Raw genomic sequence first — 18543 nt, 5'->3', positions numbered from 1 at the left:
CCCAGCCCTCTACTTCCCCACTACCCTACTACTCTACAACCTCTCTACTACCCAACTACCCTACTACCCTACTACCCCTCTACTACCTCACTACCCTACTACCCCACTACCCTGCTACCCCACTACTCCTCTACTACCCCACTACCCTCCTACCCCACTACCCCTCTACTACCGCACTACCCCTCTACTACCCCGCTACTACCCCTCTACCCTACTACCCCTCTACTACCCCACTACCCTACTACTACCCCACTACCCTACTACCCCTCTACTACCCCACTACCCCTCTACCACCCCCTACCCCCCTACTACCCCTACCCCCCTACTACCCCACTACCCTACTACCCCACTACCCCTCTACTACCACTCTACCCCACCCCTCTACTACCCCTCTACCCTACTATCCCTCTACTACCCCACTACCCCTCTACTACCCCACTACACTACTACCCCTCTACTACCCCACTACCCTACTACCCCTCTACTACCCCACTGCCCTACCACCCTACCACCCCTCTACTGCCCCACTACCCTACTACCTCACTACCCCACTACCCCTCTACCCCTCTTCTACCCCTCTACCCCACCCCTCTACTACCGCACTACCCTACTTACTCTCTACTACCCCACTACCCCACAATCCCACTGCCCCTTTACTACCCCACTTCCCCTCTACTATCCCTCTACTACCCTACTACTCCACTACCCCACTACAACTCTACTACCTCACTACACCACTACCCTACTACCCTTCTACTACCCCACTACCCCATTACCCCACTACCCCCTACTACCCCTCTACCCCTCTACTACCCCTCTACCCCACCCTTCTACTACCCCTCTACCCTACTATCCTACTACCCCTCTACTAACCCACTACCCTTCTACCCTACTATCCCTCTACTACCCACTACCCTACTACCCCTCTACTACCCCACTACCCTACTACCCCTCTACTACCCCTCTACTACCCCACTACTACCCCTTTACTACCCCTCTACTTCCCCACTACCATACTAACCCTCTACTACCCCACTGCCCTACTACCCTACTAACCCTCTACAACCCCACTACCCTACTACCCCTCTACTACCCCCACTACCCTTCGACCCCTCTGCTACCCCACTACCCCCTACTACTCCACTACCCCACTACCCCCTACTACCCCACTACCCTACTACCCCACTACCCCACAACCCCTCTAACCCTCTACTACCCCTCTACACCTCTACCCCACCCCTCTACTACCCCTCTACCCTACTACCCCACTACTCTACTACCCCTCTACTACCCCACTACCCTACTACCCATCTACTACCCCACTGCCCTACTACCCTACAACCCCTCTACTACTATGGTTGTTATTTATGTATTCTTAACCGGCACGTTTCTTAAAAATGCCGCTTACAGTGAGTTTGTATTTATTTTGTTCAAACGTGCACCGTGTAACTTGGCATTGGCATACTACTCACTCTCTACTACTCACTCTCTACCACTGTACTACTCTCTACTACTCTACCCCTCTACTACCCCTCTACTACCCCTCTACTACCCTTCTACCCCTCTACTACCCCTCTACCCTACTACCCCACTGCCCCCTACTACCCCACTACTACCCTACTGCCCCACTACCCTACTAGCCCACTACCCTGCTACCCTACTACCCCGCTACCCCCTACTACCAATCTACCCCTCTACCTCACCCCTCTACTATCCCTCTACCCTACTACCCCTCTACAACCCCACTACCCTACTACCCCTCTACTACCCCACTACCCTACTACCCCTCTACTACCCCACTACCCCTCTACTACCCCTCTACCCCACTACTACCTCTCTACCCCTCTACTACCCCTCTACCCCTCTACTACCCTTCTACCCCTCTACTACCCCTCTACTACTGTACTACCCCTCTACCCCACTACTACCCCTCTACCCCTCTACTACCTCTCTACCCCTCTACTACCCTTCTACCCCTCTACCCCTCTACTATCATACTACCCCTCTACCCCTCTACTACCCCACTACCCCTACTACGCTACTACCCCACTACCCTACTACTCCACTACCCCTCTACTACCCCACTACCCCTCTACTACCCCTTTACTACCCTACTACCCTGACTACCCCACTACCCCTCTACTACCCCACTACCCCCTACTACCCACACTACCCTACTACCCCAGTACCCTACTACCCCTCTACCCTACTACCCCTCTACCCCTCCAATTCAACCCTCTTCCACCCCTCTACCCCAATTCCCTAATACCCTTCTACTAGTCCACTACCCTAGTACCCTACTACCCGTTTACCCTTCTACCCTACTACCCTGCTACTACCCCACTACCCTACTATCCCTTTCCTACTTTACTACCCCACTACAACACTACCCCACTACCCTACTACCACAATACCCTAGTACCCTACTTCCCCACTACCCCTCTATCCCACCCCTCTACTACCCTACTACCCCACTACCCTACTACCGCTCTACTACTCCACTACCCTACAACCCCTCTACCCTGATATCCCTCTACCCCTCTACCACCCCACTACCCTACTACTACCCCACTACCCCTCTACTACTCCAATACCCCACTTCCCCTCTACTACCCCACTACCCATCTACTACCCCTGTACCCCACTACCCTACTACCCCACTACCCCTCTACTACTCCACTACCCCACTGCCATACTACCCCTCTACTACCCTACTACCCCCCTGGCCACCTACTACCCTACACCCCCCTCTACCCCACCCCTCTACTACCCCACTACCCTACTACCCCTCTACTACCCCACTACCCTACTACCCCTCTACTACCCTACTACCCCTCTACTACCCCACTACCCTACTACCCCTCTACTACCCCATTTCCCCTCTACTTCACCACTATCCCTCTACTACCCCACTACCCCCCTACTACCCCACTACCCCCTACTACCCTACTACCCCGCTACTACCCTACTACCCCACTAACCTACTACCTTACTACCCCCACTACCCTACTAACCCACTACCCCTCTACCCTACTACCCTCTACCCCACCCCTCTTCTACATCTCTACCCTACTACCCCTCTACTACCCCACTACCCCTCTACTACCCCACTACCCCTCTACTACCCCACTACCCCTCTACCACCCCTCTGCTACCCCACTACCCCATGACCCCACTACCCGACTACCCCACTACCCCCTACTACTCTACTACCCTACTACCCCACTACCCTACTACCCCTCTACCCCTCTACTACTCCTCTACCCCACCCCTCTACTACCCCACTACACTACTACCTTACAACCTCTCTACTACCCCACTACCCTACTACCCCTCTACTACCCCACTACCCTACTACCCCTCTACTACCCCCTATCCTACTACCCCACTACCCTGCTACCCCACTACCCCTCTACTACCCCACTACCCTACTACCCCACTACCCCTCATCTGCCGCACTAACCCTCTACTACCCCTCTACTACCCTACTACCCCACTACCCTTCTACTACCCCACTACCCCTCTACCCTCCTATTACCCCCTACCCCCTACTACCCCTCTACCCTGCTACCCTCTACCCCACCCCTCTCCTACCCCTCTACCCTACTATCCCTCTACTACCCCACTACTCTACTACCTCTCTACTACCCCACTACCCTACTACCCTACTACCCGTCTACTACCCAACTGCCCTACTACCCTACTAACCCTCTACCCCAATACCACACTACCCCTCTACCCCACCTCTCTACTACCGCACTACCCTACTAACCCTCTACTACCCTACTACCCCACAATCCCACTACCAATCTACTACCCCACTACCCCTCTATTATCCCTCTATTACCCTACTACCCCACTACCCCTCTACTACCCAACTACCTCACTACCCTACTGCCCCACTACCCTACTACCCCTCTACCCCACCCCTCTACTACCCCTCTACCCTACTATCCTACTACCCCTCTACTACCCCACTATCCTTGTACCCTACTATCCCTCTACTACCCCACTACCCTACTTCCCTACTACCCCACTATGCTACTCCCCCTCTACTACCCCACTACCCCTCTACTACCTCTCTACTACCCCTCTACTACCCCACTACTACCCAACTACTACCCCACTACAACCCCTCTTCTTCCCCACTACCCTAGTAACCCTCTACTACCCCACTGCCCTACTACCCTACTAACCCTCTACTACCCCACTACCCTACTACCCTTTACTACCCCCACTACCCCACTTCCCCTCTACTACCTCACTACCCCTACTACTCCACTACCCCACTACTCCCTACTACCCCACTACCCCTCTACTACCCCTCTACCCCACCCCTCTACTAACTCTCTACCCTACTACCCCCTACTACCCCACTACCCTACTACCCTTCTACTACCCCACTACCCTACTACCCCTCTACCACCCCACTACCCTACTACCCCTCTACTACCCCACTGCCCTACTACCCTACTATCCCTCTACTTCTATGTTTGTTATTTATGTATTCTTAACCGGCACGTTTCTTAAAAATGCCGCTTACACTGAGTTTGTATTTATTTTGTTCAAACGTGCACCGTGTAACTTGGCATTGGCATACTACTCACTCTCTACTACTCACTCTCTACCACTCTCTACTACTCTACCCCTCTACTACCCCTCTACCCCACCCCTCTTCTACCCCTCTACTACTCTACCCTTCTACCCCATCCCTCTAATACCCCTGTACCCCTCTACTACCCCTCTACCCTACTACCCCACTGCCCCCCTACTACTCCACTACTACCCTACTACCCCACTACCCTACTACCCTACTTCCCCACTTCCCTGCTACCCTACTACCCCGCTACCCCTCTACTACCCATCTACCCCTCTACCTCACCCCTCTACTACCCCTCTACCCTACTTCCCTACTACCTCTCTACTACCCCACTACCCTACTACCCCTCTACTTCCCCACTACCCCACTATCCCTCGACTACCCCTCTACTACCCCTCTACCCCCTACTACCCCTCTACCCCTCTACCCCTCTACTACCGTACTACCCCTTTACCCCTCTCCTACCCTACTACCCCACTACCCCTCTACTACCCCTCTACTACCCCACTACCCCTCTACTACCCCTCTACTACCCCACTACCCCTCTACTATGCCACTACTACCTTACTACCCCACTACCCTACTACCCTTCTGCCCCACTATCCTGCTACTCTACTACCCCGCTACCCCTTTACTACACCTCTACCCCTCTACCTCACCCCTCTACTGCCCCTCTACCCTACCACCCCTCTACCCTACTACCCTCCTACCCTTCTACTACCCCACTAACCTACTACCCGTCTACTACCCCACTACCCCTCTACTACCCCACTACCCCTCTACTGCCTGACTACCCCCTACTACCCCCCTACTACCCTACTAACCCACTTCCCTACTACCCCTCTACCACCCCACTATCCCTCTACAACCCCTCTACTACCCTACTCCCCTACTCCCCCTCTACTACCCCACTAACCTACTACCCCTCCACTACCCCACTACCCCTCTACTACCCCACTACCCCTCTACTACCCTACTACCCCCCTACTACCCCCACTACCCAACTACCCCACTATCCCTCTATGACCCCTCTACTACCCAACTACCCCTATACCCCACTACTACCGTACTATAACCATCTACGCCTCTATTCCCCTACTACCCCACTACCCCTCTACTACCCCTGTACTACCACACTGCCCTACTACCCCTCTACTACCCCACTACCCTTCTACCCCACTTCCCCCCACTACCCCACTACCCCCTACTACCCCACTACTACCTCACTACCCTACTTCCCCTCTACCCAACTACCCCTCTACCACCCCACTACCTTACTATCCTACTACCCCTCTACTACCCCACTACCCCTCTACTATCCCACTACCCCTCTACTACCCCACTACCCCTCTACTACCCCACCACCCTACTACCCCACTACCCATCTACTACCCCACTACACCACTACCCCTCTACTACCCCACTACCCTACTACCCCTCTACTACCCCATTACCCTACTACCCACTACCCTGCTACCCTACTACCCTGCTACCCCTCTACTGCCCATCTACCCCTCTACCTCACCCCTCTACTACCCCTCTATCCTACTACCATACTACCTCTCTACTACCCCACTACCCTACTACCCCACTACCCCACTATCCCTCTACTACCCCTCTACCCCTCTACTACCCCTCTACTACCGTACTACCCCTCTACTACCCTACTACCCCACTACCCTACTACCCCTCTACTACCCCACTACCCTTCTACCCCACTACCCTTCTACCCCACTGCCCCTACTACCCCACTACTACCCTACTACCCCACTACCCTTCTGCCCCACTACCCTGCTACCCTACTACCCCTCTACCTCACCCCTCTACTGCTCCTCTACCCTACGACCCTACTACCCCTCTACTACCCCACTACCCTACTACCCTTCTACTACCCCACTAACCTACTACCCCTCTACTACCCCACTACCCCCTCTTACCCCTACTACCCTACTACCCTCTACTACGCTACTAACCCACTTCCCTACTCCCCCTCTACCACCCACTATCCCTCTACAACCCCTCTACTACCCTACTCCCCCTCTACTACCCCACTAACCTACTACCCCTCCACTACCCCACTGCCCCTCTACTACCCCACTACCCCTCTACTACCCTACTACCCCAGTTCCCTACTACCCCTCTACCACCCCACTATCCCTCTACGACCCGTCTACCACCCCACTACCCCTACTAACCAACTACCCCTCCACCCCTCTACTACCGTACTACCCCTCTACACCTCTACCCCCCTACTACCCCACTACCCCTCTACTTCGCCTGTACTACCCCACTACCCTACTACCCCTCTACTACCCCACTACCCTACTACCCCACTGCCCCCCACTACACCCTTCTACCCTACTACCCCACTACCCTACTTCCCCACTACCCCTCTACTCCTCTATGCCACCCTTCTACTACCCCTCTACCCCACTACCCTTCTACTACTCCACTACCCTACTACCCCTCTACCCTACTACCCCTCTACCTCCCCACTACCTTACTATCCTACTACCCCTCTACTACCCCACTACCCTACTACCCCATTACTATCCCGCTACCCCTCTACTACCCCACTACACCTCCCCTTCCCCACCACCCTACTACCCCACTACCCGTCTACTACCCCACTACCCTTCTACTTCCCCACTACCCTACTACCTCACTATCCCACTACCCTACTACCGTATTACCCCACTACCCGCCTACTACCCCACTACCCTACTACCCCACTACCCTACTACCCCTTTACCCCACCACTCTACTACCCCTCTACCCTACTAACCCCCTACCCTACTACCCCTCTACTATCCCACTACCCTACTACCCCTCTACCCTACTACCCCACTACCCCGTATTACCCCACTACCACTCTACCATCCCTTTACTACCCTACTACCCCACTATCCCTGTACTACACCACTACCCCTCTACTACCCACTACCCCCTACTACCCCACTAACCTACTACCCTCCTACCCCACTACCCTACTACCCCTCTACCCTACTACCCCTCTACCCTACTACTCCTCTACCCCTCTACCCCACTTCTTCCCCTCTACCCTACTACCCCTCTACTACCCCACTACCCTACTAGCCCTCTACTACCTCACTACCCTACTACCCCCCTACCGCCCCACCACCCCTCTTCTACCCCACTACCCCTCTGCTACCCCTCTACTACCCTACTACCCCTCTACTACCCCTCTACTACCCCACTACCCTACTACCCCACTACCCTACTATCCCACTACCCTACTACCCCACTACCCTACTACCCCCCTGCAACCTCACTACTACCCCACTACCCCTCTACTACTCCACCCCTCTACTACCCCTCTCTACCCCACTACCCTACTACCCCTCTACTACCCCACTACTACCCCACTACCCCAGTATCCCTCTACTACCCCACTACCCCTCTTCTACCCTTCTACAACCCCTCTACTACCCCACTACCCCTCTACTACCCCTCTATTACTACTCTACCCCTCTTCTACCCCACTACCCCTCTATTAACCCTCTACAATCCCACTTCTCCTCTAATACCCCACTACCCCTCTACTACCCCTCAACTACACCTCTACTACCCCTCTACTACCCCACTACTACCCCTCTAATATCCCACTACCACACCACTACCCCACTACTACCCCTCTATTACCCCACAACCCCTCTACTACCCCCTTCTACCCCTCTACTACCCCCACTACGCCTCTACTACCCCACTACCCTTCTACCACCCCTCTGCTACCCCACTACTACCCCACTACCCCTCTACTACCCCACTAGTACCCCTCTACTACCCCACTACCCCTCTACTACCCCTCTACTACCCCACTTCCCCTCTACTACCCTACTACCCCTACCCCTCTACCCTAGTACCCCACTACCCTACTACCAAACTACCCCACTACCCCACTACCCTACTACCCCCTACTACCCCACTACCCTACTACCCCACTACCCTACTACCCCCTACTACTACCCCACTACCCTACTACCCCCCGCTACCCCACTACCCTACTACCCCTCTACTACCCACTACCCCTCTACTACCCCACTACCCTACTACCCCTCTACTACCCCACTACCCTACTACCCCTCTACTACCACACTACCCCTCTACTACCCTACTACCACTCTACTGCCCCCCTACCCCTCTACTACCCCACTACCCTACTACTCCTCTGCTACCCCACTACCCTACTACCCCACTACCCTACTGCCCTACTACCCCTTTACTACCCCACTACCCTACCACCCCTCTACTACCCCACTACCCTTCTACTACCCCTCTACTACCCCACTACCCCTCTACTACCCCAATACCCCTCTACTACCCAATACCCCAATACCCCTCTACTACCCCAATACCCCTCTACTACCCCAATACCTCAACACCCTTTTACTACCCCAATACCCCACTACCCCTCTACTACCCCACTACCCCTCTACCTTCCCAATACCCCACTACTACCCCAATATCCCTCTACTACCCCACTACTACCCCTCTACCCCGCTGTACCCCCCCCTCTCTACCCCCTCCACTATCCCTCCACTCTCTTCCCCTCTCTACCCTACTACCCCACTACTACCCCTCTACTACCCCTCTACTTCCCCACTACCCTACTAACCCTCTACTACCCCACTGCCCTACTACCCTACTAACCCTCTACTACCCCACTACCCTACTATCCCTCTACTACCCCCACTGCCCCACTACCCTACTGCCCCTCTACTACCCCATTACCCCTACTACTCCACTACCCCACTACCCCCTACTACTCCACTACCCTACTACCCCACTACCCTACTACCCCTCTACTACCCCTCTACACCTCTACCCCACCCCTCTACTACCCCTCTACCCTACTACCCCTCTACTACCCCACTACCCTACTATCCCTCTACTATCCCACTACCCTACTACCCTACTACCCCTCTACTACCCCACTACCCTACTACCCCACTGCCCTACTACCCTACTACCCCTCTACTACTATGGTTGTTATTTATGTATTCTTAACCGGCACTTTAGTGATCAGGGTATCTAATATCATACACACCTCGTTCTCTAAATGGGGCAGATCCAGGGTGGCCAGAAAATCTGCCTGATGTATTTCATGTGCATTTTTATGATTTTTTTAATGATTACTGAATAAAGCACTTCCTGATGATGAATAAGTCAATTCCAATGGTTTTCAGTATGTGGTGTACAGGGAAGGACGGCATGACCAGCAGAATTGATGCAGGCAGTTGATGGTTTTCTTTACGTGGGGGTATATATTTTCACTGATCCAGCAGTCTCATGGTCCCATTATATTGGCCCTCTCTTGTCTCAGGTTCGGAAGGAAGTGAGGGCATGGTCCACATTGCCCCTGTCATTGCTGGGATGGTTGGCCATCTTTAAGATGGTCTTCTCTGCTGCGAGTGTTGCATCAGCTCCAAAATTACCCCTAGGATATACCAAGATTGTGGTTTTGACAAATGAATGCAGTCCTTAGCCATTTCAAGTGGAGGGGAGCGATTCGCATGGGTCTTTGAACTTGCATTCAGTCCACCTTCTGTGGGGGATCGCTGCTGCCGACTCACATTCATATTATGCTGCCTTTCACCTTTTCAACATTAATAATTGGTTGTATAGCGACCAGGACGATCCAGCTTCTGCTGTGGATAGATTGGCGTTAAGCAAGCGATCAGTTTGTGGACTTCCTCTATAGCTGCAGGGGAATAGAGCGTCTTCCCACGGCTGCCGGGGTAGCCATTCGAATATGGCAGCAGATTGTTCAGCGGCTGGGCTGGTGGGGGAGACTGACTGGAGGGGCCCCGCTGTGGTACTGGAACTTCCTACGGCAGGTCTCAATGCTGCATTGTTCCAGGACTGGGACCTCATTGGCCTTTCCACATTGGGGGATGTCATGAGGGAAACAGTTCTGATATCCTTCCAGCAATTACAAGACTAATATCAACTCCACTGCAGCCAATTGTACAAATACCTACAGTTCCGACACGCTCTACTCTCATTTAATCAGAAGCTACAGGTATTGCCAGAGTTTAACCCACTCGAGGGCAGGCTGTTGATGGGAGACTTAAGTGCCCACAAGATTAGACAAATCTATCAGACTTTGGTTACACATAGCCCCAATACCTCAACAGTCTTGCGGGAGACTTGGAGGGCAGTCAGATGGCTTGGACGACGATGACTGGGCGGAGACTTTGGCAGCCCCCTGTGGTGCACCCATATCCTCTCCCTATCATCTGATCCAATTCGAGTATCTACATATGGCCTATTATATCAGACATCTCCTATGGCGGATGGGTGTGATATCCTACCCCATGTGTCTCCAATGCAGTGTGGAGGAAGGGACGTTTCTCCTCACGTACTGGAGCTGTGAAGTATTGCTGCATTCTGGAGGAGGGTGACCTTTTGACATGCCTGGGTGCAGTTGTTAGAGGTTCCTCTTGAACCCCAAACTGATTCTCCTTCACAGTACTGAAGCGATCGGGAGGAATCGCTACAAGCAGCATCTTTTGTTCTTGACACTCACTCTAGCCAAGTGTGACATTGCCCAGAATTGGAAGACAGAGTCACCGCTTTCGATGGGAGTGTGGAAGATTGCTATGGATAGGTGTATGGGGATGGATATCACAGTCTTCCAGGGGAAAGCCTGCCCCCAGCAGCATGGTAGGATTTGGCGGCGGTAGGCAGATTATCGAGGCATCCTGTTACCGCCTGTGCGGCCTGCTGGAGCCTCAATTGAGATGGAGGTACAATCATATGGGCCTGAGATATAGTGGTGGTTCCCCATTCCCTGCACTATATGTATGTCTATGGGTGTTATTAAAGTATGGGGTTCTGAGGGGCGGTGTCATGTCTGTGCTAGTTTTGTTTGATTATGTAATACTAGCATTATCGAAACTTGTTGCATTTATGTATATGCAGTCATGCGAGGGCCGATCAGACCTTGATGTACTAAAAACTTCAATAAAATTTGTCAAGTAAAAAAGGAGCAATAAGAAAACCTGGCTTCTTTATAACTGTGAACGTCTTCGAAAAACATGCACAGTAGACATTACAAAGGTGTGCTCGGTATGTGCTTCCCCACCCAGTGTCACCTTAGGCCAAATGGTAAGTATATTCTTGTATGTAGTGTAAAGCTTTCCTTCTCCTAAAGTGTCATGCTTCATTATCGGGTGCCACCGGCAGCACTGAAAAACAAAATTCATTAGAGTGTACATGGCTGGTGCTGCTCCCTAACTGACACTCTCCTGTAGCTAAAGTGTCTGCCAAAATCTATGTGGACCTAACAACTAATTACCTTTATGTCAATTAAATGTAGCAGTTTGTAGTAAACTTTGTTCCTGTCTTCTCTAAACATGGTTAAAATCATGAGCACCGGTTTGGTACTTCTTTCTGATTGTAATGCCTCAAGATGTTTCTGTGGATGCTTTTATGTCTAATATAGCCCTGCCCATTCATCAACACCATGAATATATAATTGGGTCACACTGGTATTATAAATCCGACAGATTAATAAAATATCAAAATGTATGACAGTAGTTCTGCTAGCATAACTAGGGACTGGTGCTATTTTTCTTGTAATGGTAAACCATGTGAGGGCTGAACCTGTGCTAGGAGCCCAGTGCTGAAGAACTGACTCCTGTTAAATAAAAATTTTAAACAGTTAAATACTATCAAGTTCTTTACTTTGAGTGAGGGGTCTAGTTACTCCGCACAGGTCTCATAAATAAGAGATGAAATACTACTTCAAGGGTCTTGGGGTCGCACTCTACGGCGCAGAACTGTGGGGACACATCAACATAACTTCCATCGGAAAAAACTGAAAATAATTTGATGAGATCTGTTCTTGAGCTTCCTCGAAACACTCCACTTACACCAATGTGCTTGGATTTGGGCATGAAGAGTGTTGCCCATGCAATTCATTTACAGCCTTTAAACTTATGCATGCACATATGGGTAAACAAGTCCCCATTGCCAATGAGAGAATCACTACAAGAAATATTGCTGCTGGACACCAAAGGTAGTGTCCAATGGCTCAACCACATTAAGCAAAAGTTGGGCAAACTTGGCATGAGCGACCTATAGCTAACCCACGGAAATATTTTTAAAAACTTTGTAAATCTTCTTATAAAGAAATACTGGTGCCAAGTGGAGGACTCCTGGTTAAAAGGGAATAATGCAGGGGCATTAACAGTTTCATTTCTAAACATAAAAGACACAATGCAGCAAGAAGAATTCTTGGATAGAATAGAGCCACCACTCGCAAGATCACTCTATTTAAAATTTAGATATGGCATCCTTCCAGTTAACAGTTTTGTTGGTTGCTGGAAGGGTGTCAACGTCTCAACCAGTTGTCCTGGGTGCAAAGGTGTTCTTGTATCAGAAGTCCATTTCTAGATTTTTTGCCCCATGTACAAGCAAGTAAGAAGGACCTGATTAATTCCAATCTGTAGAATCCTGGCAGCCACCCGCTTAGTAGAGATTGTCAGAGTCTTGAAAAGCGACAGCACAGAAAATGTTGCCTTTGAGTTGTCCAGATATTTGCTCTATGCATGGACATCCCGAGGTACAGCATTAAAAATCACTGCACAACTAAGGTCAGGGTAGTGATTTTCTTGATTGTATAGATGACTTAATCTGGGTAGGGACGCGCAACACTCAAGGGATTGTAATATGAAGAACTGTGAAATATATCAGGCTCCTACTATGCAGTCGATTCTTCCCAGACATCCCATGATGTGATTCTAGATGTCTCATGTATTTGTGAAGGAAATATAAATTTTAATTATGATTTTACTGTACGTACCCTAATTTTAAAATGATTGCTTAGAGTTTTGTGATTGCAAAGGCACCAGGCACTTTATTAATAATTCTGTATGTTCTGTAGCAAATACAGAGAGCTACAATATGGCTTACAGCTACATACCAAGAAATAGATGGCAGGGTTTCTGCCACCACATCATCCAAGGAACATTTGTTGTGGAACTTGCTTCTCTTCTCCCTCTCCCCACTACCTGCTTGAAAATGCATTGCCTAAATGTTTGTAAATTATGTGCTTTTATGGTTTTTATAATGAAGTTGTGGAACTTGCTTCTCTTTTCTCACTCCCCACTACCTGCTTGAAAATGCATTGCCTATATGTTTGTAAATGACGTGCTTTTATGGTTTTTATAATGAAAATCGAATAAAGATATTTACTACTACTACTACCCCAACATTGAAAATTAACGTCCTCTTAGGTCCAAGCAAACAGACGTGTCAATGTTCACATGGTTAGACACTAAAATGCACCAGTCTCTCCTGGCCCCAAGGTTAATATGCGAGAGTGGCACAAACCCACCAGAGGCTCACAGAGTGGAAACTGATCACCTCCTCTATGTTCCAATCTTAGGTGGGTCTCTCTCTGAAGTGGCTTCCTGTTTTTCGGGTGTGACCGTCTCACTGAGGGTTTCACTCCTTCATTCTATTTGGCTTATCTCCTGAAGGGAATGTTTGCAACTCTCCTGAGAAACCCTGACTACCGACTCCATCAAATAATTTCAAAATATTTACAGTTTCAAATTCTGTCACTCGTGTCAGCTATCCCACTGTTCCACTTATCCTGCTTCTAAGACACAGCCATATCAACATTGCCTTTTAACATTCTCATCAAACAACACAGATATTTTAACTATGAATCTCAGAGAAAGACAGACATTGGCTTAGGATTGTCCTAAACCAAACAATCATATTACACATGCAGACACATGGGTTGAAACATGCCTCTTTCAGTTGATTCTAGATGGTCATCAAGTGCGTTATAAGGAGATATGTCACCCTTTCAGCTTTCTAACACAAGCTTATCTAGTCTAGCAAAAGGTCTAGGCAGAAAAGATTAAACCCTATAAAAGACAATTTGCTCTTTGACAATAGCTCTATATCTAAAACCGCAGAGAGAACTTTCCATCCTTGAGTCCACAAACCCTTGTGAACTACATGTTCACTCCTCTTACAAAAATTACACAATAAGACACCTAAATGAATGAATTATGTCTTTTTAAACACCTGCACAAGACAACATGAACGACTGAAAGGAAGAAAGAGATGTTATATTTTTAAAGAAATGTCTTGGTACTTCATTAAAATGTTCCACACAGCTCATGTGTTCTAGCTACACTCTCAGGGATGAATATGTTTGTTTATGAATATAGAGTACTAGGAAATCATGGAATCCTGTTGCATGGTGTGTTTGTCTGGTAGCCATGGAAGCCTAGGGGAGGCTCTTACCATTGTACTATCATTGGCTAGTACTGATGCAGCCATTATTGTGTCATGGTTCAGTATTCTAGAATGTGGCATCTCCAGTCATTTCTCAGCTGGGTGATTGAGAGTTGCAGCAGAGAAGGTGTTGAGTATATTTATTCCTGATATCTTGACTTCATGGACATTTAGATCTACCTACTGTGAGAACCTTCATTTTATAATCCAACAGCCCTACTCCCTTTCTGTGGCAGTGGTTCTACGAAGGCCTAACTCTGCTTGCAGACAGCCATTTTTCTTCTCACCGGTATTCATCAAATAGAGGAAAATAAGGTAGGAGAACATCACAAACATAAACACAAAATCTAACAATGTTTTAAGTTTCATGTGATTGCCAACCAGGTGTCTAATCCTCAACTTTTAACATACATTTTAAGCCCATATCAAAAATTGTGTGCCAGCTATTCTTTTCGTTAAAATACGCTAAAATCTTACAAGGTATTTCAAAATGCTTCCCATTGAGGTCAAATGTGTGATCTTGGCTTACCTTTCACTTACAAACTACAAATGACTCATGAATAATGTACATCTAGTGAGAAAGCTGCAGACAAACGATGTAACTTAAAAGTACAAGAAACACAATATTCAACATGCAGGGCACAGAGCTTTAGAATACAATTGTAGGAAAGTAGGATCTGCTTCTTATGGTTACTCCCACTTTTTGCTTGATGTGACACTGTTTTTGAGCAGTCTGACTAGTATCCTGCTAATCAGTACCCCAGTCTATCTGCTTTCTCCCTAAACTGATGTGTTCAGTACCTAGTACATTCCAGATTGGATACCCTTGTCAGGTCCCCAATGGGCTGAAGCATGTATTATGCCACCCATGAGGGACCATTCAAAATGGGCCTACAGGCCTGCCATTGCAGACTGTGTAAGTTGGTGCTTGCACCACCTAGTAAAGATTAAGGTTTACTATATCTAAGAGTCACTGCACTTAAAACCTATAACTCACCCCTACAGCAGGCCTTGAAAATCCTGAGGGCAGGGTGCTTGGTCCTAAGTGAGAGGGTGTCCCTGCATGAGCAGGACACCCTTGCAGCCTACGTAGTCCATTCTCCCAGGTTGTCAGTGGAGCAGCATATACTATATGGAGGGGCACCGCGTAATTACACAATGACCATCTTGAAACTGGCTGCAACGAATCCTATCATGTTTGGTATCAAACATGTTGGAATCATATCCCCACATCATAAACGGTGATGGGAGGTATGATTCAAAGCATTGGAAGAGCCCTCCGTTAGGCTCCCAGTGTTCCCGGTACCAGCCTTCTTGACCCAGACAGCTCAAATGGTTGTGCCGACAAGAGACACATTAATGCCCTCCTGCTGATGAGTCAGGCTTGAGCAGAGGAAGGTGGAACAATAGGCATCCTGTCACAAGGAGGTGTGACCACCTCCCAGACAGGATTTTGTGTATTAAGGCTGGGTGGGTGTGCTTGCTAGCACCTGAAAGACTGCATGAGGGGCACATTTGGTGTCCCTGTGCATAGTCCAGTTCAAACCAGTCCTGGGAGCCGTCGGCTCCCCCTCTGGTGCAGAACTGGACAAAGGACATGGGAGTAACCTCCCCCCTGTTCAGACCCTCCCCTGGGAGGGTCCTCTGAATCTTCCCAACCCTTTCTCTAGGGTACTTAAGGGCTTACCTGGGTGTAGGTCCCAAGATTCTTTGTGGACAAGATTCAGAACTGATACCACTGTACTTCTGCCATCTGGGCACTCTGGACTTCGCTGGACTTTGTTTGGGCCTGACTTCGTCTCCCTTTTAGTCTCTGCATCATCTGTGCCTCTGCATCATACAAGAATCTTCCAAAGCTTGTGAAGCATCAAGAACTACCGAAGTAATCTTCCTTGGAGGGATGGAGTCACTCCCCTGTATTCACAGGCAACGCAATACTGCTGCCCAGTCTGCTGATCCCAAGCTCCTACGGACACCAAAGGGTTCAACAACACAGGAGGTGGGTTTCTACATCCCTTGAGGCCAGAGCTGTTCTCTCACCAAGTTTGAGGCCAGAATCCCTTGTGGGAGCTGCAATACCCGAACCCCTGTGCACGTGTACTTTTGAAAGTGCAAATGCTTGCTGGCAATTATGCAGCAAGTGCATTGGGCTCCAAGTAGCCCCAACCTCTGGAAACTTCTCCTTTAAAGATCTTCAACCACCTCACACCGTGAGCTCCGTGGCCTGTTCTTTTGTAAAGCTGCCCAAGGTCCTCCTGCAACTCCAGTGTCTTCGACATGTGGGTCCTATGGAGTGTCAACTATGTCTTCTTTGGGCTTCCCTGATTGCTCTGGCCTTGCCCTGACTCCTCTGGTTGTGGTGAGTCTCCTGGACCTTGTTGGGCCACTTCGTGCAACTTCTTGTACTCCTACGTAGGTTGCTTTTGTCAAGGCATGTTGGTGTTCTGCCAGACACCGACCCCACAGCATTCAACATCCTTCATGGGACAGCTTGTATCCAGCTTCTGGTCATTCTCAGTATTGACTGGTCTCCACAGCTGCCGAGTCAAGATCATTGACATCTATCCTGAAGCTCTCAACATAGGTGGCCATTCGTCTACCGAGCCCCTGGTCACTCCCCAGTGACCCAGACTCTGTCCCCTCTGCTTTCAGGTACTCTTCATCCAGAATTCACATTTTGATTCCCACTTTCTCCTTTCTCACTTTCTCCTCTTCCAGCACCGGCACTTTCCTGAAGTCCTCCATTCAGTTTGACTGTGGTTTCCAACACCACTTCACCCCTATGCACCCGGCTTCCCTGGTGTAGGTAACGTGGGTACTAGGATATCCATGGATGGGGTGGCTCTCCAACCTTCTGTCTTCCATGCAGTGTCTTCATGGTCCACTGGGAAGGGTCCTTAATCTTTAAACATCCAACCGCGACCTACACGTAGAGTTGTACGGAGCCCGCGGTCGTGTTCTCACACTGCAAGCGTCCTCCCTGTCTACCTACTTTGGGAGGTTCCTTGGATCCCCAGTGATTCTACAGCCTCTCAAAATTGTCCTGACTCGAGTCGTGGTTCTTATACCACTTTCTTAGTATATGGTTTGGTCCCCCGCTGGGGCCCACTGTTTATTAGTGCTATTTACTGTAATTTCTTTGCTATAGTATTGTGTGCTTATAAACATATTTTTATAAATACCTTGTATGGTTCGCTTACATTTAATCTATACTATAAGATTGCATTCTGGTAAAACAAGCTGCCTTAAACTCCTTCAAGGCTATGCCTGAAGGCTGCTCTCCACAGCTATCACTTAGAGAGCATTTGTGGTTGTCTAAGACCTCTTAAATCACCAAGGGGGTTGTATGGACTGGTGCAAGGTGCCCACTTACATTAGTGGACATCATATACCAGGCCAGCTTCTCACAACAATGTTGCCATGAGACGACTTATCTGAAATTTTACCGGTGGTGACATAATAAAAGTGTCCCTAAAATGTAATGTTCCAAGTCCAAGTGGGTTACTGGGCCTATAAATCAGGTTTCATGCTTTTAAATATTACAGAAGCTGAATTCCAGTAGGCAGTGGTATGATTACTTAATCTTAAGACATATTTATCCAGGAGTAAAAGGCCTTCAAATGATAAGGGGTGGTAACACCACAACGAGCTGTATTTTGAAC

This window comes from Triturus cristatus, chromosome 11, assembly GCF_964204655.1.
Source record: "Triturus cristatus chromosome 11, aTriCri1.1, whole genome shotgun sequence".
Lineage (NCBI taxonomy): Eukaryota > Metazoa > Chordata > Amphibia > Caudata > Salamandridae > Triturus > Triturus cristatus.
The sequence above is the reverse complement of the archived record's forward strand: the minus strand, read 5'-3'. Positions refer to the sequence as shown.